This window comes from Arachis hypogaea, chromosome 18 (genome assembly GCF_003086295.3).
Source record: "Arachis hypogaea cultivar Tifrunner chromosome 18, arahy.Tifrunner.gnm2.J5K5, whole genome shotgun sequence".
In the NCBI taxonomy this organism is placed as follows: Eukaryota; Viridiplantae; Streptophyta; class Magnoliopsida; order Fabales; family Fabaceae; genus Arachis; species Arachis hypogaea.
The window spans coordinates 83,771-86,143 of NC_092053.1; positions in this window are offsets into that span (position 1 = coordinate 83,771).

Genomic DNA, 2,373 nt, shown 5'->3' on the forward strand with positions numbered 1-2,373 from the left:
TTTGTAGAATCTCCCCTCTGGAGAAAAACACCTATTGTAAAATAACACTAAATAAAAGTTCATCTCCAGAAAGGTACATCTTCATCTCAATCTCTTTATATTATGAATTACTTAGAAGATTTGGAAATAACTGAAGAATCTGATTATTATAAAATAACTGCTTTACTTGATAATGAAAAACAAGCTATTTTAAAATCAGAATTAGATCTCAAGGCAAATGAGAATTTTAAACAAAGCTTTTTAAAAGAAATTTTTAATAGAAAGAACATAATATATTATGGAAAAATGCAGTTTGAAGCACCTGTAAAAATAGAATCTGCTAATGGAGAACTTGAAATAGCTCTAATAGATGAAGAACAAATAAACGAACAAATAAAGAAAATTAAAGATCAACAAAAAAGATCTAAGATCGGATGGATTCATATTAGTACTATCCAAGTTTTAGTAAAATCAACATATATGAAAGGAATTAATTCACCAATAAGTTTAGCAATTTGTGATAAAAGAATTAGTGATCCCACAGATCAAATAATCGGAATTATTCATGGAAATTTGGCAAATGTAAATGTTAAATTTAATACCCATATTGGATATGCTATCCCCTTATCAACAAAGAATTTTGATAGATCCATAAGCCTAGCTTATAAGTTTCATAGACAAAATTTAATGGAACAAAATGACGAACCTTTTTCAATTACATATGCAATAAACTATGCATTAACCAATAGTCATCATAGTATAGAATTCAAAAACAAAGAAGGAATTTATATTGATGATTTATTCCAGAAGGTTGTTAAAACTGAAACACCAAGGCGCAAACCTATTGAAAAACCAGTTTTATTATTAAGGGAACCATCAAGAAAATCGTGTTCCTCTAGTTTTCGAATAAGAGAATCTAAAATTAATAATCCTTTAAGCTTATCCCATTTAAAAGACGATGAAAAAGATTCTGAAATAAAAGATTTGACAAAAAAGATTGAAACACTAAATGAAACCTTAAAAAACAAGCTATGACAATAAATAAAGAAGAAATATATGTGTCTTATCAAAATAAGAAACAAGAACTCTTTGAAAGAAAAGATCATTTAAGATATTTAAGGTTTTCTGAAATAAATCAAAGAGCTTTCGAAGCTTTAGTATTATCTTATAATAATCTGAAAAAAGAAGTTGAAGAATTAGAAAAAATAATAGAATCTTTAGAAAATAACAATGAAGCTATGGCAGAAGATGCGGAAATTTTGATATGAAAGATTTTCAAAAAAATCTTATTTCTTTAAAAGCAACCAAAAGAAATATGAAAACAAGGATAATGGCTATAGCTATAAAAATAAGAAATCTGGCAACTGAATCCTCAGATTTAGAAGCAGAAATCAAAAAGGTAAATAGGAAGATAATTAGAACAAGAAAATTAATACAACGTTTTAAAACTAAAAAATCAGTCAAAAGTCTAAAAGAGAATATTAAGAATAAACAAATTTATCGTGCTCGTAGACTGCACTATCTCCACATACAAAATATGATTGCATTACAAGCTGTTGAATCAAGAATACATGTTCAAAATATTCAAGTAATGCAACCTCTACAGGTTGAACCCCTAGAACAAGTACAAATTGAATCTGAACAAGAATTACAAGTTCCTTTATCACCTTTACAAAATCCTATAATCTAAGAAGCATATAAAATGCCTGGTTTAGCAAATCAAACACTACAAGAATTAAAAAATGATTTAGATTTTCAGAAAAGTCAAAAAAGATATTATGAAGTAAGATTACAGAATAGTAACGTTTACACAAGAAATAGAGAAGAAGTAGAACAATTCTGTAAAAATTGTATAGAATGCATATCAAGAGAAATAGAAAAGTTGTTAAAAGAAATAGAGAATTTTAATAGTGCAAACCCAACCCAAGAAAAATATTTCAAAAGCTTGCATTAAGAAAAATTGGTATCAGAGCCAAAGTAACGATTCAAAAGCAACATTTTCCACTTAAACAACGCTTTTTAATAACACGCTTTAAAACCACTAAAAGACAAAAATCTATAAATCTGTACAGAATAAAATTTGCACACTAGATGGACCCTGATTATATTATGGTGCTACCTTTGTCTCTCTTCCGTGAATTTACAATTAATCTGATAAATCACCACGAAAAATTTTTATAATCTGATTTGCCAACTTCTTTAGTTTGACGCTTCAGACAACATTTTACCAAACTTGGTCCCTACGGCTGTTAAAAAAAATAAAAAATATTCTAATGCATGCAATTTTGGATATTCTACAAGAAAAATAACATCTAAAAGTCTTCTATTTAACAAACATCCAAAAATTTATTATTTAAACATTCAAAACAATTTATTTAAATAAAAAATTTACCT